The sequence below is a fragment of the Canis lupus genome, chromosome 7, assembly GCF_011100685.1.
Source record: "Canis lupus familiaris isolate Mischka breed German Shepherd chromosome 7, alternate assembly UU_Cfam_GSD_1.0, whole genome shotgun sequence".
In the NCBI taxonomy this organism is placed as follows: domain Eukaryota; kingdom Metazoa; phylum Chordata; class Mammalia; order Carnivora; family Canidae; genus Canis; species Canis lupus.
The window spans coordinates 71193124-71216528 of record NC_049228.1 but is presented as its reverse complement, the minus strand read 5'-3'; the positions used below and the strand labels follow the sequence as shown (position 1 = coordinate 71216528).

General features: G+C 35.8%; 1 long non-coding RNA gene across 1 annotated transcript in view; it reads right to left on the bottom strand.

The window, feature by feature from the left end:
• Positions 1-22741: 22741 nt before the first annotated feature.
• Positions 22742-23405, bottom strand: part of LOC111096915 — a 149582-nt gene continuing 148918 nt past the window's right edge. Inside the window, exon 4 of the long non-coding RNA XR_005361722.1 lies at positions 22742-22934. This is a non-coding gene — a long non-coding RNA (uncharacterized LOC111096915). The remainder of the gene's footprint in view (positions 22935-23405) is intronic.

The window sequence follows — 23405 nt, the reverse complement described above, 5'->3', positions numbered from 1 at the left end:
CCCTCTTCGCCGATGACATGATACTCTACATAGAAAACCCAAAAGTCTCCACCCCAAGATTGCTAGAACTCATACAGCAATTCGGTAGCGTGGCAGGATACAAAATCAATGCCCAGAAGTCAGTGGCATTTCTATACACTAACAATGAGACTGAAGAAAGAGAAATTAAGGAGTCAATCCCATTTACAATTGCACCCAAAAGCATAAGATACCTAGGAATAAACCTCACCAAAGATGTAAAGGATCTATACCCTCAAAACTATAGAACACTTCTGAAAGAAATTGAGGAAGACACAAAGAGATGGAAAAATATTCCATGCTCATGGATTGGCAGAATTAATATTGTGAAAATGTCAATGTTACCCAGGGCAATATACACGTTTAATGCAATCCCTATCAAAATACCATGGACTTTCTTCAGAGAGTTAGAACAAATTATTTTAAGATTTGTGTGGAATCAGAAAAGACCCCGAATAGCCAGGGGAATTTTAAAAAAGAAAACCATATCTGGGGGCATCACAATGCCAGATTTCAGGTTGTACTACAAAGCTGTGGTCATCAAGACAGTGTGGTACTGGCACAAAAACAGACACATAGATCAGTGGAACAGAATAGAGAATCCAGAAGTGGACCCTGAACTTTATGGGCAACTAATATTCGATAAAGGAGGAAAGACTATCCATTGGAAGAAAGACAGTCTCTTCAATAAATGGTGCTGGGAAAATTGGACATCCACATGCAGAAGAATGAAACTAGACCACTCTCTTTCACCATACACAAAGATAAACTCAAAATGGATGAAAGATCTAAATGTGAGACAAGATTCCATCAAAATCCTAGAGAAGAACACAGGCAACACCCTTTTTGAACTCGGCCATAGTAACTTCTTGCAAGATACATCCACGAAGGCAAAAGAAACAAAAGCAAAAATGAACTATTGGGACTTCATCAAGATAAGAAGCTTTTGCACAGCAAAGGATACAGTCAACAAAACTCAAAGACAACCTACAGAATGGGAGAAGATATTTGCAAATGACATATCAGATAAAGGGCTAGTTTCCAAGATCTATAAAGAACTTATTAAACTCAACACCAAAGAAACAAACAATCCAATCATGAAATGGGCAAAAGACATGAACAGAAATCTCACAGAGGAAGACATAGACATGGCCAACATGCATATGAGAAAATGCTCTGCATCACTTGCCATCAGGGAAATACAAATGAAAACTACAATGAGATACCACCTCACACCAGTGAGAATGGGGAAAATTAACAAGGCAGGAAACAACAAATGTTGGAGAGGATGCGGAGAAAAGGGAACCCTCTTACACTGTTGGTGGGACTGTGAACTGGTGCAGCCACTCTGGAAAACTGTGTGGAGGTTCCTCAAACAGTTAAAAATAGACCTGCCCTACGACCCAGCAATTGCACTGTTGGGGATTTACCCCAAAGATACAAATGCAATGAAACGCCGGGACACCTGCACCCCGATGTTTCTAGCAGCAATGGCCACGATAGCCAAACTGTGGAAGGAGCCTCGGTGTCCAACGAAAGATGAATGGATAAAGAAGATGTGGTTTATGTATACAATGGAATATTACTCAGCTATTAGAAATGACAAATACCCACCATTTGCTTCAACGTGGATGGAACTGGAGGGTATTATGCTGAGTGAAGTAAGTCAGTCGGAGAAGGACAAACATTATATGTTCTCATTCATTTGGGGAATATAAATAATAGTGAAAGGGAAGGGAGAAGAAATGTGTGGGAAATATCAGAAAGGGAGACAGAACGTAAAGACTGCTAACTCTGGGAAACGAACTAGGGGTGGTAGAAGGGGAGGAGGGCGGGGGGTGGGAGTGAATGGGTGACGGGCACTGGGTGTTATTCTGTATGTTAGTAAATTGAACACCAATAAAAAAAAAATTAAACATAAAAAAAAAAAAAAAAGATATACAATGATTTGTTTACCCATCTGTTGATGGAAATTTGGATTATTTTAGGTTTTAGGACATTAGAAATGAAGTTGCCATGAACAGGCATGTACTGCATTTTGTATGGACATGTGCTTTCATTTCTCCTTGGTAAACATATATGAATGGAATGACAATATCATATGGTAGATGTGTGTTTAAAAATATAAGAAATTCCAAAATGATTGTCCCATTTTATATTCCTGACAGAAGTATTCAAGAGTTCCAAGGTCTCTACATCTTTACCAACACTTGGTATGGCCAATCTTACTAATTTTAGACAGTTTACTAAGTGTGTAGTGCCATCTTGTTGTGGTTTTAATTTGAATTTCCCTAATGACTAATGATAATGAATATCTTTCATGTGTGTATTTTCAATCCAGTTATCATCCTTAAGGATATACTTGTTCAAATCCTTGGTCCATTTATTTCTTGACTGTTTTGTTTTTGTTTTGTTTTTCTTTTTTTCTAATTCTGAGGATTTTTAACACAGTTAAACTTGTATTGAACATTTGACCTACTGAACTACAAGATAATACATTTGTGTCATTTGTAGCTCTAAAAAATGTTTTGAGAATTCTGTATATATTTTGTATTCAGGTTTTTAAAAATCGGGTATATAATTTGCAAATATTTTACTTTTGATGAACCCCAGTTTAACAATTATTCTTTTAATGCTTTTGGTATCACATCTAAAAACTCTTTGCCTAACCCAAAGTTTTGTTCTGTAATTTCTTATTAAGTTATATACTTTTTAGGTTTCCTGTTTGGATCTATGGCCTATTTAGGGTTAATTTGTATCTATTTTTCATTTTTGCCTTATGATTTATAAACTCTTAAAATATATAACCATTGAGGATTGTTATGTCGGTTTGATTAATCCCTCCATTATTATTAAATAGCTTGCTTTATCCTTTGTAATACATTTTACCCTGAAATCTACTTTGTCTGATATTAATATAGCTAATTCAACTTTCTTTTTTTTTTAATTCAACTTTCTGTTGGCTAGTTGTGTCATGTCATATCTTTTTTATAATTGTCTTGTTTCTTTTTTCCAGACTTAAAAATATTTTCTTTTAATTAGACTATCTAGGCTATTTATATTTAGTGTGGTTATTCATATGATTAGGATTAAATCAATCTTATATTTAATGTGCTTTCTGATATAGCTAGGGATTAAATCCATTATCTTGCTATTTGTTTTCTATTTACATCTGCTCTTCTTTTTCTCTCTTTTCACTTCACTTTTGTTTTTTCATTGGCTTATTGACTATAACTCTGTTAATTTAGTAATTGTTTTAGGGTTTAATAGTATAGATATTTACTTTATAAAACTGTGCTTTAAAATGATATTACATCTTTTAATGTATAAGTGCCTTATTTACATTTACATTTCTCTCCTCCCTACTTTGCTGCTATTGTCATGCATTTTACTTTTATATGTATCAACCTCACACTATGTTGTTACAGTTTTTGCAAATTTTTTAAAAAAGAAATCTTATATATTTGCCTATATAGTTAATAGTCCTGTGGCCTTCATTTCTTTCTGTAGATTCACATTTCATTCTGGAATAATTTTCTTTATGCCTAAAGAAATTCTTTTAACATTTTTGGTAGTGTGGATATGCTGGTGATAAATTCTTTTAGCTTTTGTGCATTTGAAAAGTCCTTTACCTCATTTTGTGAAATATAATTTCAGTGGTTAGAGGATTCTAAGTTGTCAATTTTTCCCTTTCATCACTTGAAAGATATTGTTCTTGTTTCCAGTGTTGCCAATGAAAAACAATATTTCCTTGTTTACAACATTTTTTTTCTCTCATTTTTTTTAAAATTTTATTTATTTATTCATGAGAGGCCCAGAGAAAGGCAGAGATATAGGCAGAAGGAGAAGCAGGCTCCATGCAGGGAGCCCAGTGTGAGACTTTATCCCGGGACTCCAGGATCACACCCAGAGCTGAAGGCAGACACTCAACCACTGAGCCATCCAGGCGTCCCTCTCATTGTTCTTAGTATGTTCTCTTTATCACTGGTATTGAGCATTGTGATTGTATTGTGTCTTGGTGTAGTTGGCTTCATATTTCCTATGATTGGGGTTCTTTCAGTTTCTTGGTTTTATTTTCATCAGATTTGGCAACTTTTCACTAGTTATTTTTTCAGCTGTATTTTTCTCTCTATGTCTCTTCTTTGGAAATTGCCAAAACATGTTATTAGGCACATGAAATTGTCCCACAACTCACTGATGCTCTCCCTGTTTCTCACTGTACTTCATTTTGTAAGGTTCCTCTTGCTGTGGTTTCAAGTTTACAATTTTTCTGCTTTGATGTCTAAACAGCATTTAATCATTTCTAGTTTGTGTTTTATTTAACATGTTCAATTATCTTTTTTATCTAGAAGTTCAATTCAAGTCTTTTTAAAAGAAAATGCCTCTCATGTTTTAATAGTTTGTGCAGATGTTCATTTATATATTTATTTATTCATATAAATGTTCTCAAGCCTCATTCAATGAGGCAGTTAAGTTGCTTGGAAAGATTGATCCTTTTGAGTAGGTGTCAGCCAACATTTTCTGCAAAAAATCTTTGTTGAATATTTTTAGATATTTTTTCTTATAATCTCAAATACTGTAAACATTTAAAATTTTTTTTAAAATCCTTAGCTTGAAGGCCATGCAAAAATAGGATACAAGCTGGATTTTGTCTACAGGCCATACCTTGCTGACAGCTGCTTTTGAGTCTTACTTTTCTGAGTTTTTAGGCAGGGCTGGAACAGATTCAGTCTTGGGCTTATCGTTCTCTGCTACAGAAACCAAAATCCTTCCGTGGATTCTACTCATGTGGTCTCATTCAATCAGAAGATATCCTGTTCCTGGTTCAGTACTCTTATCTCTAATCCCTTTTGATGGGTCCTTCTCCAGCCTTGGAAACTTTCCTCATATGTAAGCTCTGATCATTACCCAGTTGAATACACAGGAGGATGTTCTGCAGATGTCTGAGCAACTCTCTGGGCAACTCTCTCTTTTCTGGCACTTTGTCCTGTGAACTCTAGCTGCTTTGTTGTACCCAGAGACTGAAATTGAGTTTTACTCAATTGCTTTATGCTAGACTCTGCTTGGGTTCCCCCTTCCTTGCACTGTTGCCTGGCAACTCTCTTCAGGTCTGCAAGCTGGAAAAATAATAGAACTCACCTCATTTGTTTCCTGTGTTTCAGGGATTGCTGTTCAGTGTCTGGTATCTACAGTCTTAAAATCCAGGTTTCATATATTGTTACTCATATGTGAGAATTTCTGGTGGGAGAGTAAATCTTGTCTTGGTTTATTCCTCCATCTTCATTAGTTTAATTCTGCTATTTCTCTACCCATTCTGCAAGGCTAAATAATTTTTCAATAAGTGTCCTTATCCTAAGTTGAATACAGAGAGTTCTGTAGCTTGCAAACAAGACCTAAGCAGATAAAATATATCAACAGTGTCTGATTAAGATAATTCAGTTGTACTCTAAGGGAATAAGAAAAGCAATATATTGGTCTCCTGCTGCCCTACAGAAATTGAGGGTTTGGTTAGGTTTTGGGTTTTGTTTTAATTTTTTTTCTTCCTCTTCCTCCTCCTTCCTCCTTCTTCTTTGCTTGTGAGAAAACAGTGGTGGTTTTCTAAAGATCATCATGTAAAATTCTTACATATAAAACACCTAAGAATTACACAGATTTTATGCAAATGTAAGTGTATGAAAACACATAACTATCTACAAATATAGACCAAATACCAGATCTCCTCAATAAAGTGATTAAAATCATTAGTGGTCTTGCTGATTCTCCTTGTGATGACTTTAGAAGTTCACAGAGTACAGAAGCCCCAAGGACATGATTTTTGCATTGCCAGGAGCCAGGATCATTTAAGGAACCAGTCTTGGAGCTATATTACAGACAACTCATTTTTTTTTTAGGAAATAAAAACTGGAATATTTTTTTTCCTCATTATATTCACATATTCAGAAGCAAACCAGTTAAACAAAGTCAATATCTTAGGTTAGAATTTAGAAAGGGGAAGAGAAATTATAATAGTAAATTAAATACTTCCATTGTTGAGGCATGGGCAATTGATGAAAAAAAGTGTCTAAAGCTAGAGCCATTTAACTAAAAACATCAAATCTCCAGGATCACGTGCTGGGCTGAAGGCGGCACTAAATTGCTGAGCCACCCAGTCTGTCCAGAAACCTATATTTAAAAGAATTCTCTAACATACAGATAACTAGCTGCATCAGTTTCTCCAACAGCAGTACCAGGTGGTTCCCAAATGCCATGCTAACCCCTGGTGCTCTGGGTCACTGTCCTGAGCATTTTGTTGAGCAGCCTATTGTGTTGAGGGCCACAAGCTCTTAGAATATATGTTGGTTCAATGTTGCAGACAATGAAGAACCTGCTGGTACAACTGATTTCCTACCAACAGTGTTCTGCCATTGCCAGAAAAGTTTGATATGCTTGGAGCTCCTGATTGAGTTGCTTCTGGTTTTGCATCACTTTTACTGCATGAATGGGGGTCTAGAAGGGAGATGCTTTTAAAGATTTGATTAGGAAAGGAAATTAAAATTCCTTAGAGTTCACTATTCAAAGCGAATGAGTTTTGTTTTTTGTTTTTTGTTTTTAAGATTTTATTTACTCATTCATGAGAGACACGGAGAGAGAGGCAGAGACACAGGCAGGAGAATAAGCAAGATCCTCATGGGGAGCTTGACGTGGGCTGACCATGACCTGAGCTGCAGGCAGATGCTCAAACACTTAGCCACCCAGTTGCCATGCTTTATACTTTTTCAAGATTATTTTGCCTATTCAGGGTCCTTTTGAGATTTCATAATATTTAGGATAGATTTCTCTAATTTCTGAAGAAGGAAAAGTCATTGAGATTTGAATAGGGATTACAATAAATCTATAGATCACTTAAGTTAGTATTGACATCTCAACAATATTAGGTCATTCAATCCATGAACATGGGATATGTTTCTATTTACCTACATCTTCTTTCATTTCTCTCACCAGTGGGTTATAGTTGTCATTGTGCAAATCTTCCACCTCTTTGGCTAATTTCTAAGTATTTTATTCTTTTTAATGACATTGTAAATGGAATTATTTTCATAACTTCCTTTTCAGAGTATTCATTGTTAATTTATAGAAATGCAACTGATTTTTCACATATTGACTTTGTATCCTGCTGTTTGCTGAATTTATTTCTTACTTCTAACAGATTTTTTTCTGGAATCTTTAGACCATTCTTTACCTAAGAACATAGTCTGCAAACAGAGATAATTTTATTTCTTCTTTTCCAATTTGGTTCCTTTCTATTTCTTTTTCTTATTGCTCTGGCTACAACCACCAATGCTATGTTGAATAGAAGTGGCAAAAGCTGGCATCTTTGCCTCATTCCTCATGTTAAGAGAAAAGCTGTCAGTATTTAACCATTGAGCATAATGTTTGCTGTAGGCTTTTCATATGTGGCTTTTATTATGTTAGGGTAGTTTCCTTCAATTTCTGATTTATTGAGTTTTTTTTATCATGAAAAAGTATTAAATTTTGTCAGTTGCTTGTTCTGCATCGGTTGAAATGATCATGCAGGAGTTTTTTCCTGCATGATTTTAATGTGGCATATTATACTTACTGGTTTGCATATTTAACCATCCTTGCATTCCAGGAAGAAATCTCATTTACACATGATGTATAATCCTTTTAATATGCTGTTGAATAATGTTTGCCAGTGTTTTCTTGAGGGTTTTGCATCACTGTCCATTAAGGATATTGATCTGTTGTTTTCTTTCTTCATATTATCTTTGTATGGCTTTGATTTCATGGTAATACTGGCCTGACAGAATGAGTTTCCTCGTTTTTATTATTTTGGAAAAGTTTGAGAAGGATTGAAGTTAGTTCTTTTGTAATGTTTGTTAGAGTTCACTAGTAAAGTCATCATATATAGGGCTTTTCTCTATAAAGAGATTTTTTTAAATTTTATTTATTTATGGGGGGGTGGGCGGCAGAGACACAGGCAGAAGGAGAAGCAGGCTCCATGCAGGGAGCCTGACATGGGACTCGATCCCAGGTCTCCAGGATCATGCCCCAGGTGAAGGTGGTGCTAAACCACTAAGCAACCGGGGCTGCCCTAAAGAGATTTTTTTGATTACTGATTTAGTCACCTTACTAGTTAGAGATTAATTCAGATTTTTTTTTTCAACCTATATTGAAAAAAGGTTTTGTTATCTCAAGAATTTGTGCATTCCATTTAGGTTATCCAATTTTAAGTATACAATTGTTCACAGTATTTTTTATAATCCTTTTTATGTTCTATGTAATCAGCAGTAATGTTCCCACTTCTATTTCTGATTTTAGTAATTTGTCTTATCATTTTTTCTTAACCCATCTAGCTAAATTTTTGTCAATTTTGTTGCTCTTTTTATTCTCTATTTCATTTATTGCTGCTCCAATCTTTATTATTGCCTTCATTTTGCTAGCTTTTGGTTTATTTTAGTTGAGTTTGGTTTATTCTTTAAGTTACAAAGCTGGATTGTTGATTTTAGATCCGGTTTTTTTTTTTTTTTTTTTTTTTTTTATAAATCAATTATTAACCAAAGTGAAGAAATACTTAGATAATAATACACTTATACTTGGTGACTTCAATCTAGCTCTTTCTATACTCGATAGGTCTTCTAAGCAAAACATCTCCAAAGAAACGAGAGCTTTAAATGATACACTGGACCAGATGGATTTCACAGATATCTACAGAACTTTACATCCAAACTCAACTGAATACACATTCTTCTCAAGCGCACATGGAACTTTCTCCAGAATAGACCACATATTGGGTCACAAATCAGGTCTGAACCGATACCAAAAGATTGGGATTGTCCCCTGCATATTCTCGGACCATAATGCCTTGAAATTAGAACTAAATCACAACAAGAAGTTTGGAAGGACCTCAAACACATGGAGGTTAAGGACCATCCTGCTAAAAGATAAAAGGGTCAACCAGGAAATTAAGGAAGAATTAAAAAGATTCATGGAAACTAATGAGAATGAAGATACAACCGTTCAAAATCTTTGGGATGCAGCAAAAGCAGTCCTAAGGGGGAAATACATCGCAATACAAGCATCCATTCAAAAACTGGAAAGAACTCAAATACAAAAGCTAACCTTACACATAAAGGAGCTAGAGAAAAAACAGCAAATAGATCCTACACCCAAGAGAAGAAGGGAGTTAATAAAGATTCGAGCAGAACTCAACAAAATCGAGACCAGAAGAACTGTGGAACAGATCAACAGAACCAGGAGTTGGTTCTTTGAAAGAATTAATAAGATAGATAAACAATTAGCCAGCCTTATTAAAAAGAAGAGAGAGAAGACTCAAATTAATAAAATCATGAATGAGAAAGGAGAGATCACTACCAACACCAAGGAAATACAAAAGATTTTAAAAACATATTATGAACAGCTATACGCCAATAAATTAGGCAATCTAGAAGAAATGGACGCATTCCTGGAAAGCCACAAACTACCAAAACTGGAACAGGAAGAAATAGAAAACCTGAACAGGCCAATAACCAGGGAGGAAATTGAAGCAGTCATCAAAAACCTCCCAAGACACAAGAGTCCAGGGCCAGATGGCTTCCCAGGAGAATTTTATCAAACGTTTAAAGAAGAAATCATACCTATTCTCCTAAAGCTGTTTGGAAAGATAGAAAGAGATGGAGTACTTCCAAATTCGTTCTATGAAGCCAGCATCACCTTAATTCCAAAGCCAGACAAAGACCCCGCCAAAAAGGAGAATTACAGACCAATATCCCTGATGAACATGGATGCAAAAATTCTCAACAAGATACTGGCCAATAGGATCCAACAGTACATTAAGAAAATTATTCACCATGACCAAGTAGGATTTATCCCTGGGACACAAGGCTGGTTCAACACCCGTAAAACAATCAATGTGATTCATCATATCAGCAAGAGAAAAACCAAGAACCATATGATCCTCTCATTGGATGCAGAGAAAGCATTTGACAAAATACAGCATCCATTCCTGATCAAAACTCTTCAGAGTGTAGGGATAGAGGGAACATTCCTCGACATCTTAAAAGCCATCTATGAAAAGCCCACAGCAAATATCATTCTCAATGGGGAAGCACTGGGAGCCTTTCCCCTAAGATCAGGAACAAGACAGGGATGTCCACTCTCACCACTGCTATTCAACATAGTACTGGAAGTCCTAGCCTCAGCAATCAGACAACAAAAAGACATTGAAGGCATTCAAATTGGCAAAGAAGGAGTCAAACTCTCCCTCTTCGCCGATGACATGATACTCTACATAGAAAACCCAAAAGTCTCCACCCCAAGATTGCTAGAACTCATACAGCAATTCGGTAGCGTGGCAGGATACAAAATCAATGCCCAGAAGTCAGTGGCATTTCTATACACTAACGATGAGACTGAAGAAAGAGAAATTAAGGAGTCAATCCCATTTACAATTGCACCCAAAAGCATAAGATACCTAGGAATAAACCTCACCAAAGAGGTAAAGGATCTATACCCTCAAAACTATAGAACACTTCTGAAAGAAATTGAGGAAGACACAAAGAGATGGAAAAATATTCCATGCTCATGGATTGGCAGAATTAATATTGTAAAAATGTCAATGTTACCCAGGGCAATATACACGTTTAATGCAATCCCTATCAAAATACCATGGACTTTCTTCAGAGAGTTAGAACAAATTATTTTAAGATTTGTGTGGAATCAGAAAAGACCCCGAATAGCCAGGGGAATTTTAAAAAAGAAAACCATATCTGGGGGCATCACAATGCCAGATTTCAGGTTGTACTACAAAGCTGTGGTCATCAAGACAGTGTGGTACTGGCACAAAAACAGACACATAGATCAGTGGAACAGAATAGAGAATCCAGAAGTGGACCCTGAACTTTATGGGCAACTAGATCTTGTTTTTTAACGTAAGCATTTATACCTATAAATTTTCCTCTTATCACCCCACTCACTGAATCTCATAAATTTTGGTATGTTGTGTTGTCCTGTCTCTTTATCTCTGAGTATTTTTAAATTTGCTTTGTGACTTTTTTTTATTTGATCCTTTGGTGGTTTTCCAGTTTTATTTCTGTTATTATTATTGATCTAACTTTATCCTGTTGTGGCAGAAGAAGATAATTTGCATAATATCTATCATTTTAAATCTATTGAGACTTAAGTCATGTTCTAAAATATGGTCTATCCTGGAAAATGCCCCATGTGCACTTGAGAAGAATGTTATTGAAGAATGTTATTAGGTACAGTGTTGTGTATGTGTCTGTTAGATCTAGTTGGTTTATTGCATTTACGATCTGTTTCCTTATCTCCTATCTGATATTTCTATCCAATTTTGAGAATAGAGTATTGAAATCTGCAACTATTATTATAAATGATTTCTCCCTTCAGTTCTATTTTTGCTTCATATACTTTGATGATCTGTTATTAGGTATACAAATAATTATAATTGTAGTATCTTCTTACTGTTTTGAAACTTCTATTAATATGTTATATGTTTTTGTCTCATGTAAACTTATTTAAAATATATTTTGTCTGATCTTAATATAGCCACCTATGCTTTCTTTTGTTTACTGTTTTCATGGAACATTTTTTTTGTCTTTTCACTTTCATTCTATTTATGTCTTTTGATCTAAAATGAATATATAGTTGGATCATGTATTTTTATCCATTTGCCAATCTCTGTCTTTTATTGGAGACTTTAACTTATTTATGTTTAAAGTAATTACTGATAAGAAAAGACTTAGTTCTACTGTTTACAAATTTTGACCCTCGTTTCTTCCTGAATTATAGTCTTCTATTTTCTTGGGTTAACTTTTTTTTTTGTAGTAAAATGTTTAAATTTTTTTTCTCACTTCCATGTGTATATATTCTATAGCTATTTGTGTGTGTGTGTGTGTGTGTGTGTGTGTGTGGTTACCATGGAGATTGCATTTAATATCCTAAAGTTATAACGTTCTAATTTTAGTGTATAACTTATAAAAAACTTTACTCCTTTAACAGCTCTATCTCCACCTGTTTTGATTATTGATATCATAAAACTAAAACAAAAATAATTATCTTAAATACAGTAATCTCTGAAATCATGTAGAAAATGGAATGTGGCATTATAACCAAAATTAGAGTAATCTAGCTTTTAGACTAATAAAGAAATGCGTCAGTCTATAAAATCACATAGAAAAAAAGTATAGTGGCAAATAATTGTTATAATAATATTAGCTTTTATAATTGCCCATGTAGTCACATTAACTAAGATCTTTATTTCTTCATATGTCTTTTCATGTCACCCTGCAAGTCTTCCCTTAAACATATCTTGCATGGTAGTTCTAGTGGTAACATATTCACTCATCTTTTATTTATCTGGGAATGTCTTAATTTCTTCTTCACTTTTGAAGGACAATTAGATTGAAGATTCTTGATTGACAGGGTTTTCCCCCTATTATTAGTTTGAATATATTGCCCCACTGACTTTTGGTCCCAAACTTTCTGATGACAATCTACTGGTAATTTTATTGAGGATCTCTTATATGTGACAAGTTGCTTCTCTCTTACTTTTCTCAAGATTCTCTCTTTGCTTTTGGCTTTCAAAAGTTTGATTATAATGTTGCTCAGTGTGGGTTCCTTGAATTCATTTTACTTGGAATTCATTGAGCTTGAATGTTTATATTCATCTATACCATCAAATTTGGGAACTATTCAGACATTATTTCTTCAAATATTTCTCTTTTTCTCTCTTATCCTTCTCCTACTAGGACCCCCCACAATGTGTATACTGATCCATTTAATGGTGTCTCACAGGTCCCTTAGGCTTTGTTCACTTTTCTTCAATCCTTTTTCTTTTCCTCACTCTCAATAATTTCCATTGTTCTAACTTTAGTTCACTGATATTTTTAAGCTCCATAATTTCTTTTTAAATTATTATCTCTTATTGATAGTTCTATTTTATTCAGACATTGTTTTCTTGACTTTCTCTACCTCTTCCTTTAGTTCTTTAAGCATCTTTAAGACAGTTGTTTTAGGGGTGCTGGGTGGCACAGTTGATTAAACATCCAACTCTTGGTTTTGGCTAGGTTGTGATCTCAGTGTCTTTTAGAGTCCTGGGATCCAGCCCCATGTCAGCCTCCACATTCAGTACGGATTCTGCTTAAAAAAGACTTTCTCTCCCTCTCTTTCTTCCCCTCTCCCTGCTCTCTTTCTCAAATAAATAAATAATTTTTTAAAAAAGAAAGTTTTAAATTCTTGGTCTAGTAGATATACCCTCAGAGTTTTTTTTAGGAATAATTTCTGTTGATTTACTGTTTTAGTTTTTAAAGATTTATTTATTTATTTATTTGAGAGAGAGAAAGAGAGCACAAGCACATGCTTGAGTGGGAGGAAGAACAGAGGGAGATAATCTTCAAGCAGAACTCTGGCTGAGCAGGGAGCTTGACCCAAGGTTCACTCTTACCACTCATAAGATCATGAGTTGAGCCAAAACCAAGAGTCAGAGGCTTAACTGAGCCACCCAGACACCCCTAATTTTTTTTATTTTAAGTGGATCATACTTACCTCTTTGTTTATATACGTTTTTATCTTTTTGTTGTTGTTGAAAACTGATATTTGTGATAATTCTGGAAATCAGACTCTCTTCTTCTCCAGGGATTGCTGTTTTCTGTTTTATTTATTGCTGTTTTATTATTTATTCATATATATATGAATTTATATATATATATATATATATATATATATATATATATATATATATATAGATTATAGAGCCCAATGCAGGGCTTGAACTCACACCTCCATGATCGAGACCTGAGCTGAGATCAAGAGTCACAAACTTAGTGGGTCCCTGGGTGGCTCAGCGGTTTGGTGCCTGCCTTCTGCCCAGGGCATGATCCTGGAGTCCCAGGATGGAGTCCCATGTCAGGCTTCCTACATGGAGCCTGCTTCTCCCTCTGCCTATATCTGCCTCTCTCTGTGTGTCTCTCATGAATAAATAAATAAAATCTTAAAAAAAAAAAGGAGTCACAAGCTTAACCAACTGAGATACCTAAGCATGCTTGTTTATTGATTTTGATTGTAGGCTGTGTCTGTGTTAAGGACAAGTGCAAAGTGTAAACTTAAGATTCCTCAGGTCTTTTTGAGCCTGTGCCTTTCCCAGGCATCCACAGTTATTTTCTAATTTTCCACATATATACAGTTGCTTTTTATATCCAGTATTTAATGTATCCCCAAAAGGTGGGGAGAGAAAAATGAAGGGGGAGGTATGGATATCAGCCCTTTAAGTCCCTTGGAAGTCACTTCAAACAGAGAGGGATGGGCTTGCAACAATGAAAAGAGGTTCAACAACAATCAGCACTTGCTTCTTTGCATTTTGATGTGACCAGAGCACAGATCTTTGATATATGGAAGACAGGGTCTCTCTGCCCATTCTGGCTCATGTAAGTTGTGGACCAGTTGCTTTTGAGACATTTACATAGGTGCCTGCCACATGTTTGGGGGTGGGAGAAATGAATAGGTGCTACTGTGCTAAAAGCTGAAATTGACCAAAATTAACATCAATAATTCACTGTCCCAACCTATCCTGGATGTTACAAGCTTTCAATAGATGCTAGTGTTCCAAAAGAGTTACATCAGACAGATTCTACTGGTACAATTGTTGTCTAGGTGAGGAGATAGATTCTAGCTAATTCCTACTGGGGCCGCTTCCCAAAATCCTTTAACTTGCTTTTTGAGCTTAATCAATAATGACATTATTTTACCTTAAAAGTAATTTTTACATTGTCATGATTGATGACTGTGTAGTATTCAATTTTCTAGATCAGGGATGGACAATTTTTTTTTGTTTAAAGGGCCAGGTAGCAAATATTTTAGGCTTTGCAGAAAACACATGGTCTCCATTGATGGTGCTACTGCTGCTTTTTCTTTCTTTTCTTAAACCACTTCAAAAAAGCAAAATTCTTAGCTCAAGGCTCATTGTCTAGATATACTATAAATTTTTGGGTAAATAAGATTTTTTTTGTTTTATTTGCTACTATAAACATCATAATATAAAATAGAGAATAGTTACAGTTTATAGAATATTTTAATTTGTTCAGTTTTCTGCTTCTAGCCTTTATATGATTTTAGTGATGATTAGAATTTCCTCACAAAGTCAGGAGAATTATTTTTCTACTCTTTCTAAATCTTTTTAACTTCATGCAAAAAGTTATAAGATAATTCTTTCAATTATTAATTCAGCACACATTTACTTTGAGCCCATAAGGGCACTGCAACCTACTGGTAGACTACTTGATTAGCGGTTTTAGTAGAATGAACCCTCAATTCAAAACAGAGAATATTAGTAACATCATTTAAACTGTCCTTGTACTGCATTTTGTAGAACAACTTTAACTTGGAACGGATTTTAAGTTTTGGGCATTATAAACTTTTTTGAAGAGATGGTATCCACAAAAATTAGGTAGCAAAAAGTGAAATTTGACACGTTGATCTCCTAAATAACTTCCCTGCCCTTAAGATAACTGCAAGTTACTTTCTGCTATGAAAATATTCCAATTTCTCCTTTCACATTCATTTTAATAGAAGCTGATTTGCAGGACTACTTTGAAGAATACTGTCATGCCATTGAAAGAAAATGTTAGATTTGCTGAATGGTTTCAGCATGCTAACAGCATTGTTTTAAAATACATTTTTAAAGTTGTATGTCAAATAGAACCAAGCCTGCTTAAATCCAAATATAGCAATATCAGTTACACAGTAAAGTACAAGGTAAAAAACAATAAGAGATGGTAAATGGCATTTTTATTATCCATTTTATTAATGGATTATGTCTTTGAGAATAACTTGATGATGAGGTTAGGCATGGAGTTGTTCCTAAGTCCAACGGCTTGGCCAGAATGCACTAAGAGACAAAAATTATCTGTAAAGCAAAGGGCGCAGACACAGGCTGCAGACTGGATGTATGTGTCAATAAGGCATTTCATTAAACTTTTATATACAACTTAGGATATATACGCTTATTTTTTTGTTTAGAAAAACAGTAATTTCTAGATTCTTAATTTAAATACCAGGTCCTTTAGGAGAAAGCTTCAAACTTTAAATAAGTTGTGAAATTTGAGAATATAACAAATGTGTTTGCTATCCCTTAATTTATATTCACAGATCTAAAATATTTGGAAATGATTTAAGTGACTACTGACTGTCAGGGACTATTCTAGGTATGGTGGATGTATTAGTGGACAAAAACAGACAAAGTCCCCTGCTGTCATTACCTGGAAGAAAATTATACTAGAAGGAAATTACAAATTGAAAATGAGGAACTAAATATAGTGATAAGGTCTATGGATAAAGATATGGCCCCCAAAAGAGTAAGTATAAATGCACAAGTCTTATTGTCAAAGTAATATCTTAGGCTTCACTAAGGTGAATATAATATTTGTGCTGAAACCTAAAGAAAACCAGGAGTTGACCTATGCAGATATGGGGGTATGAGAAGAGACTTTCAGGCCAACACCCTCAGGCAAGAGCAGTCTGGAGTGTTTGAAGACAGGCATAGAGGAGGTCAGGTGGCTGGACTGTGCATGTGAAGCATGAAGGTACAACAGGAGGAGTGACATCAGCATCTATCAGTCCCATACTGGGAGTCTTATGGGCCACATAGGGTTTGGCTCTCAGCAAGTAGGATGGGAAGTCACTGAAGGTGGGTAAGCAGAGCAAAGGCACAATCTCCTTATAAAGTGCCATCCGAGGATTGTTTGGAGGAAGCAGGCAAAGGTAGAATCAGATAGAGCACTTAGGAGCTTTTCAAGTAATTCAGGCAAGAGGTAATGATTGTTTGGTCCCTGATACTCTTACCTGAAAGTGGTGAGAAATGCTGGCAGGAAAGATGTAGGAAGTAAGGGATTGATAAGAGTCTTGGATAACTTTCTTGTTTAATGTTTTTTCTTTACTATTTAACTCTATCTACAAAAAGCCTACAGTAAGAATCATAATCGGATACATGTTTTCCCTTGAGATTGGGTAAAAAACTGATGTATGCTATGTCTGTTTCTATTCATTATTGTACTGGAGGTCTTGGCCAGGGCTGCAAGACAAGATAGAGTACCAATATTTTAAAAATTGAAAGAAGAAATTAAAATATTATGATGCTACTGTGGTTGATATACAGAGAATGCAAAAGAATCTATAGAAAAATTATTAAGTACTTAGAAATATATCCCCCAAGGGATACACAAGATGCAACAAAGAAAACTGTAAAATTATAATGAGAGAAACATCTAAAGAAATATAGGAATGGGGAGACATAAATCATGTTCATGGATTCAAAGTCTCAATATTTAAAAGTTGTCAATTCTACCCCAAATGATTTATAGATTCAATACAATCCTAATGAAAATCTGAATACTTAAAAAATTGTTTTATTTTTGGTGGAACTTGAAAACCTGGTTCTAAAACTTACAGGAAAATGTGATAAACAGAAAATAGCAAAGAAACTCTGGAAGAGCCAAGGGGAGAGGATCTCTTCATCAAGAGTCAAGATTTAGCCTAAAACAATGGGAATGGGTGTGATCCTATCTCAGAGATAGAAAAACTGAGTGCAGCAGAATAGGAGCAGAACTAGATGTCTATGAACACGTGATTTATGACAAAGGCAGACTGCAGAGCATGGAGAGCGAGTGGTCTTTTGAAGAAATGATGCTGGAACAGTTAGCTATCCATACTGAGGGGAAAAAAATGGAAGAAACCTACTTCTACCTTTGTGCACACAAAAAAATCAATTCATATTGACCGTAATATAATATTGAATATCTTCATGATCTCCAGGTTAAAAAAAAAACACATTTTTTCAAAAAAACTAGACTCAGCATTAATCAATAAGATAAAAATTGACAAATTTGACCAAGTTTTTGAAATCATTGAACGGAACATAGAGGAAATAGGAAAGCCACATTATGAAAAATCTATTTTTCACATTATCAACAAAGGGATGCACCAAAATACATAAATATCTTCAAAATTAACAAGAGGAAAAATAAGAATCTCATAAAAAATAGCATGGGATGTGTATGGATACATCACAAAAGAGAATTTTAACAGGGCTAATATACCTATAATAATGTTTTCAACCTTATTAACTATGGGGAAATACAAATTAAACCAAAACAAATTTTATTTTTTTTAAAGATTTTATTTATTTATTCCTGAGAGAGAGAGAGAAAGAGAGAGAGAGAGAAAGGTGCAGAGACACAGGCTCTATAGAGGGAGAAGCAGACTCCATGCAGGGAGCCTGATGTGGGACTCAATCCTGGGACTCCAGGATCACGCCCTGGGCCGAAGGCAGGTGCTAAACTTCTGAGCCACTCAGGGATCCCCCAAAATGAATTTTAAAAGCAATGATATCAGTATGAGTCCACCAGATTGATAAAAATTAAAATGCTTGACAATAGCGAGTGTTGGCGAGGAAATGAAGCAATCGAATTCCTATACACAGTTAATGGAAATATAGATTTATAAAACCACTTTGAATACAATTCGACAGTCCTGACTACAGCTGAAGATACATCTACCCTTTCCTGTTCTTGGTTTCATAGTCTGCAGAATGTATGTTTATATGTACTAGGATACATGCAAAAGAGTATAGAGTGCAGTGTTCAAAAAGAGGTCCAAATAGGAAAGCAGTCCGTGCCCACCAATAATATAATAGATAAACACAGTGTGGTATATTCAAACCTTGGGCATTAGAGAGCATCAGATATGAACTACAGACATACAATAGCATGGACAAATCATAAAGGCATAATGTGGAGAAAAAGAAGCAGACACATGGTAATGAACAGTGCATCATGCCATTTGTATAAACTTCAAAAAGGAAGTAGAAATCAATTATACATATTAGAGACACATAGATAATACACTTGTGAAGAAAAATGAGGAAAGGAGTGCCTTACAATTCTGAAGAGTGGCTGTTGCCGGCAGGCAGGAGGAGGTGATGACTGAGAATAATGACCTGGGGGAGCTGGTTATTTTGTCTTGAACCCGAGGTTCTCACAGACTGTAGTTTTCTAATCACTTGCCAAGCTGAAATTTTGTATTTTATGAACCTTTTTGGTGGTTTATTCTATTTTTAAGCAAAAATATAAACTGAGGCTCAGAAATTGGAACATTCCTTGAATGTGACAGAATGAGTAGATAGATGACAAAGCTTGGATCTGATCATTATCTTGCCCTCTTCAAAGCAAATGCCTTTTCCAGTGTATCATTGGCTCTTTTTTTTTTTTTTTAATTTTTATTTATTTGTGATAGTCACAGAGAGAGAGAGAGAATGAGGCAGAGACACAGGCAGAGGGAGAAGCAGGCTCCATGCACCGGGAGCCCGATGTGGGATTCGATCCCGGGTCTCCAGGATCGCGCCCTGGGCCAAAGGCAGGCGCCAAACCGCTGCGCCACCCAGGGATCCCTCATTGGCTCTTAAATTATGGTCCATGCTTCATGGATGATATAAGAAAACAAAATGGCACTTATGAAAAATGCACATACAGAATTCCAGACAAAACTAACTGAATCAGAATCTTTGTGTGTTGGATCCACAAATCTACATTTATCAAGGTTCAGAGGATTCTGAGCCACAACGAAGTTTAAAGCGACTGCACTGAATCATACTTGACTTTCCTCAAGAGGCGGTGACCAATAATCCATCTGAAGATCTCACATCTTTCTCTTTATTCCAGGAAAGAAAATTATTTGACATTTAAAAAAGGAAGAAAGAAAAAGGTGACTGTACCTTCTGGAGCCAAAAGCAGGAATTTGGAGCAAGTAAAAACTGTTTCTGGGATTCTGGGGGAAAAAATGAAATGACAAGAGCAAGAGATTCAAATAGTGTCTGAGGCCACGCATTAAGTTTGGATCTAGCACAAGGTTCTCTTTTCTTATCAGACTTTATATATAGTGCAGTGTTTCTGGCCATAGGAGGAAGCTGATTCCTTATGAATTTTGAGGTTATTTTCATATGTCCCCTTGATGTTTAATAAATTCTCCCGGAGTATTACATTTTATCTTAGCTATTCTGAAAGTAACCACAGAAAGAACTATCAGGGGATAAAAACTAAAATAAGAAGGTTCTTCAATGTTGCCTTGCTGCCTTCCATCAGAGGACTCCACCTTGGTTCTCTCAATGTCTTCCCTTCTCTGCACTTGAGTGACAGAGCTGCCCTACCAGACAGCTTGTGTGTGCATTTGCGCCCGTGTGCCTGTTCATGCACATATGCATACAATATAGTATCTGAAGGAAAGACTAGGGAGGGAGAGTTTAAAAAAAAAAAAAGTATCCGTGCTCGCTTCGGCAGCACATATACTAAAAAAAAAAAAGTATCCTATAAAATTGGAGATGAATCATTTGCAAGTACAAGTAGGGAAGCAGGTGAAGTATGTATGTATATGGATGAGAGACCCAAAAAGAGTTTAAGCAAAGCAATTGAAGAATTCCAGGTGATTTAAATTTATTTTGGGGTTGAATTTCTGTGATCACAGCACCACTCAGAGGCCAGACCACACTGGGCATTGTTTATCAGCAACCTGGAACCAGAGCTTGAAAGAGTAATGAGGGCTCCCCTAGAAGACAGTGGGGTGTCCTGGTAGCACCATAACTGGTGAGAGAACACCAACACAGATGTGCAAATCAGCAGTGCAGAGTTGTGACTTCTTGTTGGCTGCCCTCCCCTTGCTGCAGCTGCAGGTGATGCAGCCCAAGACCAGTCCAGTGAGCCTATGGATTACAGCCGTGTTTGCCATGACCTCCCTCTCTGAGTCTGTGAACTGTTAGGTTTGTGTTTGGGAGGATATCAACAAGATCACATTTTTACTTGATAGAAATACTGCTTTTACTATGCCACCAGAGTAGAAGCATCCTTTCCCAGTGACCAAATTATGTCTTGTTTGGGGTAAGTGCAATAGCATATGCGGATATTGTACTCACAGCAAAAGAACAGGACGATTTCTTCTTTATTCCCAGAATATTGGTATAAAGCATAAGCAAACAATTCAGAGGTTGAATTTTGTGTTCTTAGATGTAGCTTATGTATTTGTTCAAAAGGGAACGTTATCTATGTTTATAGGCTTTTTCCAAGAAGCAGAGTTAATCCGTATTATATTCTTCTCCAATCTGAAAATGATTTAGGATTAAAAATAACTTCTGCGGGGATCCCTGGGTGGCTCAGCGGTTTAGCACCTGCCTTCAGCCCAGGGCATAGTCCTGGAGTCCCAGGATCGAGTCCCACATTGGGCTCCCTGCATGGAGCCTGCTTCTCCCATCTGCCTATTTCTCTGCCTCTCTCCCTGTGTCTCTCATGAATAAATAAAACCTTTATTAAAAAAATAACTTCTGGGATGCTTGGGTGGCCTAGTCGGTTATGGGTCTGACTCTTGATTTTTAAATCAGGTCATGATCTCAGAGTCGTGAGATTGAGCACAATGCTGGATGTGGAGTCTGTTTAAGATCCTCTCTCTCCTCTCCCTCTGCCCTACACCCACTCACACTCTTTTTCTAAAAAACAAAAACAACCCCACAACTTTTAACATTTGTACATATTTTGTAGTTTATAAAAACGTTCAGGAATACTTTCATGCATAGTCCCCTTCTCAACACTATGAGGGAGAGTTTATTATTTGCACACTGCACAAAGGAAAACCTGAATCCAGGACTTGAATGAATCAGGCTGAGGTCACTCGAGTAGAATGTGACCAGGTTGGGCAGGAACCACATCTTATTCTAGGTCTTTGGTGCTTTAGCTTTATTACAACTCTCTCTGCATGTGTGCGCACCTGCACACACACGCAGAGCTATTTTTCATGGTCATGGCACTCAGTGTTCTCTTCAATGCCTGCCACAATATCTTGGCATTGGTTGATTGAAATGGTAACTAACCCAAAAAGAGGAAAATGTCCACTAGGACTGGGACTTTAACAGGATTGGACAGAATTATTTGGACATGTTTCTCTTCTTAAAACTAGAACTGTCTTAAAATGTAACCACCATCTTAAATATGATGGAGAACCACCATTATCTTTTCCTTAATTTGATTGTAGGTTACCATTAAAAAGACCATTATCTTTTGTATTTCTTAGAGCACCTACTATTACTGGTCACAGTAAAGTGAATGGGTTTGGCAGACTAAGGCTCAGGTTCTGGTCCTGCCACTAGTGATGTTTTATCACAGGAACATAACATCTCTGAGGCTCTGTTTCTTTACCTGTGAAATGAGGAAATAGCATCTATCCAGGATATTACTGCAATTATATAGGACAAATTAGACAGTACATGTGAGGTCATGTTTCAGTCGTGATGTGTTGTGCAAATATAAGGCAGCATCAGCATGAAATGTGTTTTGAGTGACTAGATGTGACCCATTGTGCTTCATTATGAATTTTTTTTTAACATAGGTGTAAGAACTCTTTTAAATGTCAAAAGAATAGATCATGGGAAGAACAGGCTATTTTTGAAAGAACTTATAATTTCCTTTTGTAACTCAAAAAAGAAAAATGAGTCAGTGGGTCTTATGAGTTTTAAAGGCATAATATAAAATTGAGATCTGTAATAAACATGTGAATTAACTTTGAATAAAAATAGGAATCTGAATAATTTTTGTAAAAGTAGAATTAAGAAATCCTGACATATAGATCAATTTTACTGAAATGTAACATTTTTAAGTGCTAAACAATTTTCTGATGTTATAAATAGAAAATTCAGTAACAATACAATTTTGTTTGTTTTTCAAAAACAAAAGGTTTGGCTATTTTTTTCAGTAACAAAAATATGAAAGTTGTAGATGACACAGCTATAATGGCACAATCTCACTTCTGAGATGTGTGAAGGGCAATGATCCTTGAGTGAATCACATGGTAATCTTGCTTCCCTGACAAATCTGTAAAAAAGAGAGGGAATAGAAAGACTGAATTAGCTCTACAAGTGTAATATAGCCAGCAACTATAAAGTGTTAAATGCAAACTTTTTTCTTAAAGGGATCAGACTGCCATGGTTACAGGGAATTATTTGTAATAGGAAAATCAAGAGTATTCAACTTGATTTTGTTTCCTGAAAAGTCCTACACCTTAAGAGGATATCGCTACACTGGAAGCAGTCTACCAATTGAAGTAAAGTCAAGTAGATTGATCTACAGATAAGAACAAGAAGTGATAATGCAGGGATGTAGCATTTGTTTCTTTTTTGCCATCTCAAATGATAATACGTGGCTTCTGCTTTAGGGCACCATGTACAATAACACAAAGACATGTAGCTGTGGGACCAGCAGGTACAACAGCTTCCCTGGCATAATTTCACACTCATCAGAAGTCTCTAATGGCCTATTTTAGGATCTTGTATCATTCTGTTGAAA